Consider the following 14,559-nt stretch of genomic DNA (forward strand, 5'->3'; position numbering starts at 1 on the left):
CACTCTTTCACTCTCTCGCTCACACAGTATTTTTTGCCCCTTGCATTTCCCTTTTCTCTCTGTAAATGTCACTCCTTCTTTTTCTTTAGTTATTCTCAACTGTCCTCTCTCTCCATTATCTCTCTCTCTCTCTCTCTCTCTCTCTCTCTCTTCCTCTTCATCTTTCTCCCTAACCTTCCTATTGTTGAAAGTTCTATTTATAGAAATAAAATAGAATGGAACTGAATTGCACAATGAATTGTGCCTACCACATAAGACTACTATGGCAGTTGACTCATCCCAGTAAAAAGATGTGTTGTAACACAGGCAAACATCCTAAATCTTTACATGACTCACTTTGCAGTGAGTGTGTTCATCAGCAGACAAAAGAACACTGGGGTGACCTCTGACCCTGTTCAGGAGTTGGCATTGCCAGGCAACGCCTCCTTGCTTTCACACATTTTGCAGAATTTGGCTTAGTATGTCAAAACTCTACAAGCCAAATAAGACAACTCACATCTATGCCAAAATGAAACACTGCAATCAAAATGTAACAGTCCTTTCTAAAAATGTTATTCTTGCAACAAAATGCTGCACACATGCACCAATTAAATTACCGTACTCTTTCTAATCAGCAGCAACGCACTGATGTGCAGCAACACACTGATGTGCTGTATACAAAACATATGGCCTGCGGGCCGACGTTTAGCCACCCCTGGTCTAAGCATTTGTTTTTAGTGTGTAAGCAATGGGCAAAAACGGTAATATAATGCCTAAGGAACAGCAACAGATGAATATGACGCATGTGAATAACACCATCTTCCCATAATAACATAGCTTGGTATAAGTGGTCCCTAGCGCTGCCGTTGTCTTTTTCAAAGTTCTCATGAATTCCTCTTCACACCTGTCCTTGGCCTCATGCTGAAAAAAATAGCGAGCAGCCTACCTAATTAAATGCTCGGCAGGCCTGATTAAAGTGCGTGGCAGGCCGGATATATGATAACCTAATAAATGCTCGGCGAGTTCCATTGAGTTCAAGAGAAAGAGGATAGAAAACTAGCACCGAGCGCGGCTTACAGGATGTCTGAAGACTTGAGGACAGTTTCCTGAGGTCACTTCCTGTGAAGAGTGCCTGAGCAAGGAACTATAGGAAGGTGGCAGAGGACAACCTCAGTGAGGGACCATCAGAGATTCCATCGACCACCTCGTTTTCCTAAAACACATGGTGTGCTTCCAGTCACATTCCACAGAGTTTTCCTCAAACACATGGTGTGCTTCCAGTCGCATTCTATGGAGGAAGTCTGAGCGTTCAAGGGAACATTATGGGGGCAGGAAATGAAGTGACTGGAGTAGTCTCACTGTGTGTGTGTGTGTGTGTGTGTATGTGTGTGTGTGTGTGTGTGAGAGTGAGTCAATCAGTCTGTGCATGTGTGTGTCTGTGAGTGTGTGTGTGTGTGTGCATGTGTATGTGCATGCATGTGTTTGTATGTGTGTTCGTGTATGTTAGTGAGTCAGTCATTCTTTGTGTGTGTGTGTGTGCATGCGCCAATGTGTTTGTGTGTGTGTGTGTGTTTTTTGTGGGCTAGAGTAGACACCTTGTCCCTTAACAGGCCCAAAGGCGGGTAGTGGTCAGGAGAGGACAGCCCAATAAAAGAAGTCCAAACTACTTTCCCCGTTTCTCAGAAGTGCAGGGGAAAGAACTCTGGTGAACTTCAAAGCCCTTTCCTGAGAAAAGCAGAGGCTCTCAGAACAGCTTGCCACAGATGGCTTGGCTATGTTTGCAGACATCCAGCACAGCAACAGTCAAAGTCTCTCTCTCTCTCTCATTCAGAAAAACAACCCCCCATCCTCCAACCACACTCCTACCGACCCCCATTACGATTTGACTTTCAAATGGACTGGCTGACTGCACAGCACCCTCACTCTCACTCGCACACTGTTTGCTCAGTTCATATTTCAGAGGAATGGTGGGGGAAAAAAGCTCTCTTCACAAGAATGCCACATAAGTGAACCCACATAACCCAGATTCACAGCTCATCGTCTCTTAGATACGCTCTAAACATCAACTCAGCTCGAGATGCAGCTTGCGTTGTGCTGTCCATTACCCTTTTTCCATTTAAAAAAATAATTTGCTTAAATACGATGCGCATCAAAATATATCAGCTTATATCGATGTAACCTCGGTTTTGTCGTGACAAGTTAATACGCTCACCAGAGGTGGATAAGCAAGAGTTACTTCGACATTAATGTGATGGAAAAGGGTTGGAGCGATGTGAGTTACTGTGATGCCTGCTCAGAATGTTCACAAAGCTCGGCGAAAATCTGAATTTTGTCTCACGCATACCAAGACGCTCACCTCACAATAGTGTTCCATTCGCTACCTTTGATTACATTCGCTAGAAGTGTTCCATTCGCTACATCTGTTGATGGAAAACCGTCCAGCGCAGTAGAAAAATGTGCATTAACAGGGACATGATGACTTCATTTTAATTCGCTAGTGGGGTGTGTAGTTTGCCCTTGTTTTTGTGCTGTTTTTGTTTCTGTTTATTGTACTGTGAAATCATTGGTGTGAGCAAATTATAAATTGACACATTTTGCCTGCAGGACAATGAAGTGTATCGTATCGTATCGTATCGTATCGTATCGTATCGTATCGTATCGCATCACATCGCATCAATCGTAGTGCACTACATTGTGAACAACTATAAGAGTTTGGCTCCAAAATACAATATCCATTTTTTGGGAATATTTATAAGTCATGTTCTATAACTCTGTTTTCTAGGTAATATCAATACAATTGTATCTGTTATTTTGATTGAGTAACGTTAAAATGTAATACCAATAACCCAGTTTATACCAATAACCCAGTTTAATAACCCAGTAACCCTGGGTTATGGGACCAAACTCTGATCAGAACACAAGTGTGTTGAGTCACCCACACTTTTATTGGTCAAAAACAGTTGGCCTATTGTGGCCTTTTTTAGAGTTCCTTGGAAAAGTGCTTTGTTAAGCTTTCTTGGAAGCCTTGATACGCCATAGGAATTATTATCTTTAATTAGCCCATAAACCATAGAAGGGCCTTACCCTGAGCTGCATTTAGCCGGATGTTGGTAGAATAAGCATTGGTGTGGGTCAGACACCATTTATTCATGGCACCATTACAAATACCTTTCTGTGGTTCGAACACCATAATCAAATCAGATGCGATGCATGCTGCATGTTCTGTACTGAGAGAAGTACTCCTGACATGGGTGGCCTTGGCTCTGTAGATCTTAGGACCAAACCCCCATCTACCTGGTGACTGCAGGCACAATTGGAGCCTGGGTTAGGTTGACACCTGGGTTAGGTTGACACATTTGATGTTTCCATCCTCAGATAGGCCTGACAAAAGGCGAGAAATTAAATGAAAATACTTTCAGCAGTTGAAGGCAATACAATGATTATACAACTCATACTGAAACAATGCTACCCAGTATCAATATCCATTATACAGTTGTATAATATAACATAATATGATATAGTATAATGTAATGTAATATAATGTAATATGATATAATGAACTAGATGTACCGCATAGCGGTACAAAATATGACCGGTGCTCAGTCCTCTACATCCTCTTCACAAAAATAAATCACGCTTGTCAATTTGTCTCCATCTCCTACTCCATCCCCTACTCTTGCAACTTTTGTGTATGCTTGTATGTGCGTGCCTGTGTGTGTGTGTGTGTGTGCATGTGTGTGTGTGTGCATGCGTGTGGATGTGTGTGTGTGTGGGTGTGTGTGTGTGTGTGTGTGTGTGCATGCGTGTGTATGTATGTTAATTTGTCTCCATCTATAGAGCCTGACCGATATGGGATTTTGAAGGCTGATACTGATTTCGATATTTGAGGTTTTCAAAAACCGATAACCGGTATATCGACCAATAGTCATTTTTAACAAGGTTCTAATCAAGGTGGAGCATTATGTATTTGAACAGGCCTAACTATTTTAAGAATTAAAAGAGTGTATAGAAATAGTTAGAATAAAAGAGGTCTTTGTTCTGTTATTACCACATTGCCACAATCTACATTGTAGGCAGTTTATACTTAATGAATCTATCCCTTTATGCAAGCAAAACATTTTGCAAGTATGATCAGTTACTTTACTTTTAGTCTTTGTAACCATACTCTTCCTTACTTCAAACACCTTTGTTGAAATGCAAAAAATGAAGGTTGAAACTAGGGAGTAGTCCAGTGGGTGTTTGGGAATGAACGTTATCTCAGATGCTCAGGGAGGGGATTAAAGGAAGGCATGCCCCTAAGAGTGAAATAAAGGGAGAGATGAAGAGAGGGAGAGAAAGTGAAAGAAAGGAAGAAAGAGAGAGATGGGGAGAAAGAGCAAAAGAGAGTAAGAAAGAGAGACAGAGGGAGAGGAGAGAATATTTAAAAGAAAACATGAGTGAGCCTCCAAACGAGTGTGTTTGAAGTGTAGCCTCTGTGAGTGATCAGTGTGTGGAGAGCTTGGTTGTGTATGGTGGTGAAATCTTATCCATTATTCATAAAAGCCTGTCTCGTGCAGTGCTCAGCCTTAAGTTCAGACTTAACCTCTAAGTGTCTTAACTGAGATTCTCTTTCACACACACACACACACAGAGAGAGACACACACCTCTAAGTGTCTTAACTGAGACAAAGGTGCTGCCCCCTGCATTTTCATGACAGATCACATCATCATAAATCATAACCAATCATAACAGACCATATGCCTAACAAATCACGTCATCGTGGATCAACCAATCATAAGAGAGCATAGGCCTAACACTTCACGTGCATGATCGGACAAACAGAAAAACAGAAGCCGTTCAAAAGACTCTCTCTCTCTATTTTGCTCACAGACACCCACTTGCTCTCTCTCTCACTCTCTCACACACACTTCAATAATTCAATTTCAGTAAGTTTTTGGCCATGTTTTACTAGAGAATAGCTTTGCCAAAGCATAAAGTCTCTCTCTCTCTCTCTCTCTCTCTCTCTCTCTCTCTCTCTCTCAAAGGGGCCATAACTTGTCGTCCAAATATTATAAAACAAACACGAACACTGAGTTCTGCTGTGTGGGGTCATTGTCCTGACCGGACGCTTCAAACACCATCACATCCCCTGCACACGGCCACTTGCACTCTCAAACAGCAAAATATCCAGACCAACGGCCTCCCTGAACTGCTGAATGGGTCGATACATTGACAACAAAACTTCCCCTGCACTTCATACACACACACACATTATTGCATCTAACCCAAAGGCTCCCCTTCATACACACATTATTATTATATCTACTCCATTACCATCTAGTTTCCAAGGTATGTGCAGTTAGATAGATAGATACTTTATTCATCCCGAGGGTAATTTTAGCAAGTAAGCTAGCTGGCTGGTGCTGAGAAATGAGTTTGTGTAATTTCCTGAGGTGGAAAGAGATTTTTTCAGGTCTTAGATATCCTTTGGTTGAAAATAAATAATATTTTATACTTGTTACCTTTTGCTGGATTATTGGCATGTCCCTGGGTCCTAGGTCTTTCATCTTAATTCCCTCTCTCTGGTAGCTTCATTAACTTATCCAGCAGACTATTTAAAAATCACGAACTCTCGCTGGTAACCTAGCCAGGTTAATTTCCCTCTCTTCTCAAACTGATTATTCAAGCATGTTTTTTTAAGATGTGGGCTAGGCTATATGAAATGCCTGAATGTGGTTGATGTCTGTATAGAGGCACGCATGCTCCCTGATCTTGGCTTCAAGCTCATCCTGCTTGTTTTTTCTCGTGCGACAGAGGAAATGACGCAATTTTGACGTCACATTGTCGCGCTACCGGTCGGGTGCGGCGAGTATGTAGTACGCTTAACACTGCATGCTGGGAGTGCAGGTGCATGGATATCGTGGTGCTGTGTGTGTATGTGTGTGTTTGTGTGTGTGTGTGTGTGAGATGCATGTGTGGGTGATGCATGTGTCCAGTGCAGTAATGTTAGGGTGACCAGTGTTAGGGTGACCAGTGCAGTGGTGTTAGGGTGACCAGTGTTAAGGTGACCAGTGTTAGGGTGACCAGTGCAGCTGTGTTAGGGTGACCAGTGCAGCGGTGTTGGGGTGACCAGTGTTAGGGTGACCAGTGCAGTGGTGTTAGGGTGACCAGTGTCAGGGTGACCAGTGCAGTGGTGTTAGGGTGACCAGTGCAGTGGTGTTGGGGTGACCAGTGTTAGGGTGACCAGTGTTGGGGTGACCAGTGCAGCTGTGTTAGGGTGACCAGTGCAGCGGTGTTGGGGTGACCAGTGTTAGGGTGACCAGTGCAGTGGTGTTAGGGTGACCAGTGCAGTGGTGTTAGGGTGACCAGTGTCAGGGTGACCAGTGCAGTGGTGTTAGGGTGACCAGTGTTAGGGTGACCAGTGCAGCTGTGTTAGGGTGACCAGTGCAGTGGTGTTAGGGTAACCAGTGCAGCTGTGTTAGGGTGACCAGTGCAGTGGTGTTGGGGTGACCAGTGTTAGGGTGACCAGTGCAGTGGTGTTAGGGTGACCAGTGTTAGGGTGACCAGTGCAGCTGTGTTAGGGTGACCAGTGCAGTGGTGTAATGGTGACCAGTGTTGGGGTGACCAGTGCAGTGGTGTTGGGGTGACCAGTGTTAGGGTGACCAGTGCAGTGGTGTTAGGGTGACCAGTGTTGGGGTGACCAGTACAGTGGTGTTGGGGTGACCAGTGTTAGGGTGACCAGTGCAGTGGTGTTGGGGTGACCAGTGCAGTGGTGTTGGGGTGACCAGTGCAGTGGTGTTGGGGTGACCAGTGCAGCTGTGTTAGGGTGACCAGTGCAGTGGTGTTAGGGTGACCAGTGTCAGGGTGACCAGTGCAGTGGTGTTGGGGTGACCAGTGCAGTGGTGTTAGGGTGACCAGTGTTAGGGTGACCAGTGTTAGGGTGACCAGTGCAGCTGTGTTAGGGTGACCAGTGCAGTGGTGTTAGGGTGACCAGTGTTGGGGTGACCAGTGCAGTGGTGTTGGGGTGACCAGTGCAGTGGTGTTAGGGTGACCAGTGTTGGGGTGACCAGTACAGTGGTGTTGGGGTGACCAGTGTTAGGGTGACCAGTGCAGCTGTGTTAGGGTGACCAGTGCAGCTGTGTTAGGGTGACCAGTGCAGCGGTGTTGGGGTGACCAGTGTTAGGGTGACCAGTGCAGTGGTGTTAGGGTGACCAGTGTCAGGGTGACCAGTGCAGTGGTGTTAGGGTGACCAGTGCAGTGGTGTTGGGGTGACCAGTGTTAGGGTGACCAGTGTTGGGGTGACCAGTGCAGCTGTGTTAGGGTGACCAGTGCAGCGGTGTTGGGGTGACCAGTGTTAGGGTGACCAGTGCAGTGGTGTTAGGGTGACCAGTGCAGTGGTGTTAGGGTGACCAGTGTCAGGGTGACCAGTGCAGTGGTGTTAGGGTGACCAGTGTTAGGGTGACCAGTGCAGCTGTGTTAGGGTGACCAGTGCAGTGGTGTTAGGGTAACCAGTGCAGCTGTGTTAGGGTGACCAGTGCAGTGGTGTTGGGGTGACCAGTGTTAGGGTGACCAGTGCAGTGGTGTTAGGGTGACCAGTGTTAGGGTGACCAGTGCAGCTGTGTTAGGGTGACCAGTGCAGTGGTGTAATGGTGACCAGTGTTGGGGTGACCAGTGCAGTGGTGTTGGGGTGACCAGTGTTAGGGTGACCAGTGCAGTGGTGTTAGGGTGACCAGTGTTGGGGTGACCAGTACAGTGGTGTTGGGGTGACCAGTGTTAGGGTGACCAGTGCAGTGGTGTTGGGGTGACCAGTGCAGCTGTGTTAGGGTGACCAGTGCAGTGGTGTTAGGGTGACCAGTGTCAGGGTGACCAGTGCAGTGGTGTTGGGGTGACCAGTGCAGTGGTGTTAGGGTGACCAGTGTTAGGGTGACCAGTGTTAGGGTGACCAGTGCAGCTGTGTTAGGGTGACCAGTGCAGTGGTGTTAGGGTGACCAGTGTTGGGGTGACCAGTGCAGTGGTGTTGGGGTGACCAGTGCAGTGGTGTTAGGGTGACCAGTGTTGGGGTGACCAGTACAGTGGTGTTGGGGTGACCAGTGTTAGGGTGACCAGTGCAGTGGTGTTAGGGTGACCAGTGTTGGGGTGACCAGTGCAGCTGTGTTGGGGTGACCATGCAGTGGTGTTAGGGTGACCAGTGTTGGGGTGACCAGTGCAGTGGTGTTGGGGTGACCACCAGTGCAGCGGTGTTGGCTGATATGCACTATACGCATTTGGCAAGTATATCCTACTACAAACACAGGTGAAGAACAGTCAACCTCAGCCAGTAGGCGGCTAGCACAACCAGATATGTAGACACAATCTCTAACACAAGTCATTTCTGTAGACATCCAAACTGTAAAAAAATGGTTACATTTTGGCCCACAGAGTTCAGGTATGGAGGGCCCCTTAGTAGGATTTTGCTTAGGGCCCCATGGAAGTCTGAACTGGCACTGTGCTTACTTCACGTGAGTTTACATGGTAACCTATCTGTCTGTCTGTCTGAAGAGATGGGCGTGGTGGAGCAACGGTAACATCACCAACTGACAATCGGTTGGCCTGTCTGTCTCTCCTCTCCTCACCTGAGTTGCCATGGGAACAGGGTGGATGGGCAGGTGAGCGGAGGTCAAGTGTTCTGGCCGCTGCTCCAGCTCTGTTCCTCGAGGGCCATTCCAACGCTGTAGAACCTTCTTCTGCTCTTTACTAAGCTGGATCAGCTCACAGGGCCATCACCTCAGGAGCCACCTCCAGCAACCCCCTGTCCTGGAGAATCATCTTTACCACACAACTTAAGAGGCAACGAAGTATCACCACCAATAACAATAAGAAGGAGAAGGGAAATACGAAGACAAAGACGAAGAAGAAGACGAAGAAGAAGCAGCAGCTGTTACATGTTATTGTTTAAAGTAACGTAAAGTCAATCCTTCCTTTCTCACAGTAACTCTCCTCCATCTCCCAATTGCATGTATCTCTCTGATATGATGGTGTGTATGTGTGTGAGCTTCTGTGGCTGCAAGTGTGTCATTTTGCTAAGACAATACACCCGTAATTTGAGGATTTAGTGGTTGGCCCAGCCCCCTTCCTGAACGACACAGCTTTGCCAAGTATTTGACAAACAGAATTGATGAGCTGGAAGTCTAGCTCGTCATCACTACCCCTAACACCTCCCTCCGTATCCCTCCCTGGCTACTTCTGGTAGCATGTTGAGCGTCATCTCTGATGTTTAATATGATGAGGAGTGAATTCTTTTCCTGGCTCCTCCTAGAATTCTACACAAGCATTCTATAGTTTCAGTGTTCTTTATACAGTCTATTGGGAAACATCTCTGAGGGTAATTGTCGCATCATAGTGCGGAACTCTCGGTTCGCGAACATTCTAATCACATATTTGTGACCAGTACTCCTCAACAGGTTAAATACCCAGTCAGCAGTCCCGCGGCTGCTGCCCACACACAAGCAACGCCTAATGCCTAATGATTAATGAGGAACCGACGCCAAGGCTCGCCGCTCCTTCTTCGGTCCCTGTTCTGACTGATGGAGTTTGACTGTCCTGTATGATTTCATTACTGTCAGGGCGGAGGACACAGCCCGTGGCTTGTGATCATAGCAGTGCTGGTCATCAGACGCTGTCCAGTGAGTCACCATCGCTGTGTGCGTCTGTCCAGCTCGCTGATCTGACGACCTGCTTTTTGATGCTAACTCTGAAACGCTCATTATGCCTGTGCGTCAGTGAGAAGGAGAGCCAGAGTGTGTGTGGAGAGAAAAAGGAGGGTGAGCTGACCATGGAGGCCAAATATACAGCTGGAGTGTGTGTGTGTGTGTGTGTGTGTGGGGGGGGGGGGGGGGGGGGGGGGGAGAGTTAATTACCAGTCCCATAAGGCCAAAGCTGTGCTTGTTTACTTCTTTAGCACAGGAAACACTTGCTTAGATTTGGCCTTCAACCCAGAGAGAGCCTAAAGCTGCCCGCACACATACATACACACACACACACACACACACACACACAGAGCCTAAAGCCACCTGCACACATGCAAACTCTCAGTCATACACACACATACACACTCACAGTCATACACACACACACACACGCACACACACACGCACACACACACGCACACACCCCTGAGTCCACTGCTGGGTGACCTAACATTACATCACTACAACCGCCTAAGCACATGCTTAGATTTGGCCTTCAACCTACAGAGAGCCTAAAGCTGCCCGCACACAGTGGTGGAGGAAGTACTGAATCTCAGTACTTAAGTAAAAGTACAAATACACAGAGAAATATTTACTAGTAAAAGTACCACACTGACAACCCTACTTAAGTAAAAGTAAAAAGTACCTGCTTTTAAATGTACTTTAAGTATTAAAAGTAAAAGTATTTGCATAATGATTTATTCTCTTAATATCTATATTCTAAAAGAAAAAATAGTATGGGCTGTGGCATTTTAATTAAGCTAGTTTTAGGTTAGGCTATATTCGACTAGATAGTTTTAAGCTAATGCAATTGTGCTTACCATCTGTGGCCCAGTTCACATTCTGACCTACAATTCTAGAGACTGTAATTCTGGTTATCTACTAGGGTGATCTGCTGAGTATATCATTCAGCAAAACACGAGAGCCTGAAGTTTAACGGGGTAGACCAGGGAAACGTCGGGTGGATCGTAATGCCAATTCTGCTGATTGAACAGAAAAGTTGCTGACAAAGGTGTCTTTATGATTAGGTTCAGTTTCACTTGCGCAGACGCACATAGACATTGAATAAGCGCTCACATTTCTACCCCCCCAATTGTAGGCTATGCCTCTTTATTTGATCACACACAATTAAGAAATATTTCCTAATCTGGAAAATGCTACGTTTTTTTCGGAAGTCCGCAAATGATCAGACGTGTGACAGAAGCATGGGCATAGCCTGTAACTTCGCTGATCCGCGGATAGCAATCTCATCAGAGAGGAGGCCCTAACGCTGCAGATAACAGACAGAGAAAGGCACAGAACACAGTTGCATGACCAGTGTAGCCATGGGTCTGGTGAATATAGCCTACCGAATGCAGATAGCTACAAGCTCACGCTTTGCCTGGTCTAGACTAGAAGCTTATGTTTCAAAGATTTAGAAGCTGGGCACGTAGCGCTCCAGAATCTGTGGTATCAACCTCGCCCCCTGGTAAAACAAACGTGTTTGTCAGAGAGAAAAAAAATCTGATCATAAAATGTATCTAAAAAGGAACGATGGTGTTGTAGAAATGTAGCAGAGTAAAAGTACAGATAATTGCTGTAAAATGTAACGAAGTAAAAGTCAAAAGTATGCACTATAAATTCTACTTAAGTAAAGTACAAATACGTGGAATATTTACTTAAGTACAGTAACAAAGTATTTGTACTTCGTTACATTCCACCACTGCCCGCACACATACACACTCAGTCATACACACACACACACACACATACACACCCACACACACAAAGCCTAAAGAAGCCACCCACACGCATACACACTCAGTCATACACACACACACACACTTACAGTCATACACTCATACACACACACACACACACACACCCCTGAGTCCACTGCTGGGTGACCTAACATTACATCACTAACCGCCTAAGCACATGCTTAGATTTGGCCTTCAACCCACAGAGAGCTTAAAGCTGCCCGCACACATACACACTCAGTCATACACACACACAGAGCCTAAAGAAGCCACCCGCACACACACACTTAGTCATACACACACATACACACTCACAGTCATACACACATACACACACACCCCTGAGTCCACTGCTGGGTGACCTAACATTACATCACTACAACCGCCTGACCACCCGCTCGTGGGTCCGACTCACAGGGAGCTAGAGGTCTGCACTCCGGCGGGTCGCGGCGCAAAAGAGTGCGGCACATGTTTTGGGACATGTTTTGAAAGCTCTATGCGGGAGTGGGCGGGATGAGAGAGGTGCGTTTGAGCGTGCGGGAGAAACAGATGATTCACTGCACTCCCGCAAATTAAATATTTGCGTAAAATAACAAATAGCAATGATCAAGTGCTCCTTTTGTGAGACAGAAGGCAAAACTGAATATCCCTACTGCATATCCTACGGGCTTTTGCAGGCGGGAGCAGGACCTAATGTTACAGATGCGGGCAGGAGCGGGACTAAAAATGACACATTATTGCAGGAGCGGGACAGAATGTCGCGGAAGCAGGCGGGCACAGGACTGAAAAATCTGCGCAGACCTCTACAGGGAGCTAATTAACCAAATCAAATAAAAAATGATATCAGGCTGTATTAGGGGGAACTGTGGCAAAAGTGGTAGCAAGGTGGTAGTGTAGTCGTTAAGGAGCTGGGCTAGCATGCAGTAGCCGGAAAAAAGTTGTGGGTTCAATTCCCACCTTCCGCCGTTGTGCCCTTGAGCAAGGCACTTAACCCTGAGTTGCTCCGGCCCTTGTAATATAATTGACCTATGTACTGTAAGTTGCTTTGGATAAAAGTATCTGCTAAATTAATAAATGTAAAACAAATGCACAAGTGGTTGAAGCGTCCAAATCACATTTGGGTTCATGTGCCCACGGGGACCCGAGTTCGAATCCAACCCGCAGTCATTTGGGTTCATGGGGACCCGAGTTCGAATCCATCCGCGGTCATTTGGGTTAGATAGATAGATAGATAGATACTTTATTGATCCCCAGGGGAAATTCAAGGTCTCAGCAGCATACAGACAACACAAACACATTCTTTAACAGCAGAAAGAGTAATTAAAGTATATAATATAAAAACACAACTAAGCAATAAGGACAGTAGAAGATAAAGAATATGCTAAATATACTAAAATACAAATTATACTAACACTTATTCTAAATCAATTCTAAAAACAGTATCCACATAGTGGTGATTAATCAATCAGAGGCACTTGCAATGACTGAGGCAGGGACTGAGCCTGTGATTCTCTGTGCATAGTAAGGTATGGTAAGGTGCTCTAAGGCGCTGTGTGTGAATGAGTGTCAATGTGGTAGTGCAATGGTGATAGTGCAAATGAGTAAGTCCAACAGTGCAACAATGCAGAAATAAAGTAAAGTAAAGTCTATATATCTATATATTTAACTTTTTAAAGAAAATGTATAAGTGTGGCCACAGTTCGGCTGTGGCATGGAGGGGGGGGTTATGCATATGTGCTAATGTGCTAATATAGCACGCAAACAGTGAGGCATAAGACAGTGGTAAAAGTGGCTAGTGGACAGACAGTATCCAAACATGGAGGGGGTGAAGAGGCAGACAGACTATGCAGAGAAGTCTATCTCTCCTCTTCCCTTAAGTGAGGCATTGAACAGTTCAATGGCCCTGGGGACAAATGACTTTCTCAGTCTGTCAGTTGTGCAAGGCAGTGAGCGAAGTCTCCAGCTGATCAGGCTCTTCTGCTTAACAATAGTGCTGTGGAGTGGGTGACACTCATTGTCCAAGATGTTGATCAGTTTGTTCAGGGTCCTTTTGTCAGATAGTGAAGTGATGCACTCCAGTTCAGCTCCCACTACAGAGCCAGCTTTCCTTACCAGCCTGTCAATTCGCCCTGCATCCTTCTTCCTTGTGCTTCCTCCCCAACATACTAAATGCATAGAAGAGGACGCTGGCAACAACATGGGGACCCGAGTTCGAATCCATCCGCGGTCATTTGGGTTCATGGGGACCCGAGTTCGAATCCAACCCGCGGCCATTTCATGATCTCACACATCTCTCTCTCACACTGGCCTCGTCACTCTGCACTGTCCTATCTGAATAATGTAAAAAAAGGCAAAAAAATATATACTTAAAAATATATATAAAAATCGGTAACACTTCACTTGACAGTATCGACATGAGTGACATGACACTGTCATGACACATGAAACCTAACCCTAACCCTAACCTTAATTTATGACAAAAAACTAATGTCACTTAATAACCGAAGCGTTATATCATAAACGTTTATGACTTATTCATGACAGTGTCATGTCACTCTTATGTCAACACTGTCAAGTGTAACCAAAAACTCCAGCTGTATTTGTATAGTGCATTCATAAACGCTACACACATATAGACCCTTTTATCCAAAGTGCCTTATACATGTCAGTTCTATCAGAAAGACTCAGGGAAGTATAATGAAAGTGAACACATGTTTTAATCCATCGAAGGATACACAAAATACATAAGCAACAATAAGATGGTCTTTGGCGTAGGCCTCGTCCTAGGTCACTGAATGTGCAGACCAAGGCCGTAGTCATGATGTCAACAATGGGGGGGACCAAATCTGTGGTGGGGTCAGACGGACCCCCAAACAGAATTTCAATACATTTCCTAACATGCAAAATATTATTAAAAATCACAAACAAGTCGTTAGTTAGGTCAGTCAATTAGGGTATTCCAAACTTTTGACGGACATAGGCATGGCATGGATGGATTATGAACCCGTGGGCATAGATTTTATTATGCTGGCGGCTAATCACACAATTTTAAGTAAGGGACTAGGATTCAGGAATAGGCTACTAAGACAGGCCCCTTTTCTGTCTGACTCACCTCATGTTACCCTTGTATGCATTA

This window comes from Alosa pseudoharengus, unplaced genomic scaffold (assembly GCF_046254945.1).
Source record: "Alosa pseudoharengus isolate Yale_2024_CS ecotype anadromous, Long Island Sound unplaced genomic scaffold, YU_APseudo_1.1 YU_APseudo_1.1_scf_20, whole genome shotgun sequence".
NCBI lineage: Eukaryota > Metazoa > Chordata > Actinopteri > Clupeiformes > Clupeidae > Alosa > Alosa pseudoharengus.